This window comes from Lagenorhynchus albirostris, chromosome 1, assembly GCF_949774975.1.
Source record: "Lagenorhynchus albirostris chromosome 1, mLagAlb1.1, whole genome shotgun sequence".
NCBI classification, from domain to species: Eukaryota; Metazoa; Chordata; class Mammalia; order Artiodactyla; family Delphinidae; genus Lagenorhynchus; species Lagenorhynchus albirostris.
In genome coordinates, this window is record NC_083095.1 from 172,751,256 (window position 1) to 172,752,124 (window position 869).

The 869-nt window shown below is 44.6% G+C and overlaps 1 non-coding gene across 1 annotated transcript; it reads left to right on the plus strand.

Moving 5' to 3' along the window:
- Positions 1-73, plus strand: TRNAG-UCC (transfer RNA glycine (anticodon UCC)). Its single transcript has one exon. It is a non-coding gene; the product is annotated as a tRNA-Gly (tRNA).
- The last annotated feature ends 796 nt before the right edge of the window (positions 74-869 follow it).

The window sequence follows — 869 nt, forward strand, 5'->3', positions numbered from 1 at the left end:
TCCCTGGTGGTCCAGTGGTTAGGACCCGGCACTTCCACTGCTGTGGGCCCAGGTTCAATCCCTGGTCAGGGAACTAAGGTCCCACGAGCCACACAGTGCGGCTAAAACAACCCCCAAAAAACAATTGGAACTTCTGTGGAACAGTGGGAGTAGATCAAAAGGCCTGGCAAATTGGGAAAGAAAGCCAGGGGGTGGCATTATGTCCAGCTATGTGGGACACTGCTAAGAAGTTAGATAAGACGGGCTTCCCTCGTGGCGCAATGGTTAAGAACCTGCCTGCCAGTGCAACAGACACGGGTTCGAGCCCTGATCCTGGAAGATCCCACATGCCGCAGAGCAACTAAGGCTGTGTGCCACAACTACTGAGCCCACACTCTAGAGCCCACAAGCCACAACTACTGAAGCCAGTGCACCTAGAGCCCGTGCTCTGCAGCAAGAGAAGCCACTGCAATGAAAAGCCCGTGCACCGCAACGAAGAGTAGACCCTGCCCGCCGCAACTAGAGAAAGCCGGCGTGCAGCAATGAAGACCCAGCACAGCCAAAAAAAAAAAAAAAATTAGATAAGGCAACAAAAAAAGTTCTTACATATTACAGGTTGAAATCTTTTAATTTGTTGGAAGACCTAATGTGGGTGTTTAATGTAAATTTAGACCAGTGATTCTTACTGATATTTATGTATAAAGTACAAATCTCTCTTTGCACCACAGAAGTTAATATTTAGCAATATAATTATTTTAAGATTCTTTAATTGATCATTTAATTTTGTTAAAGTCTCAGTATGAACTAAGATAACTTAAATTGAGTTTTCTGCATCACTGATTTTTTTGACTGTTGGACACTCACATTTAATAGGTAGAGTTCTTAGGTGG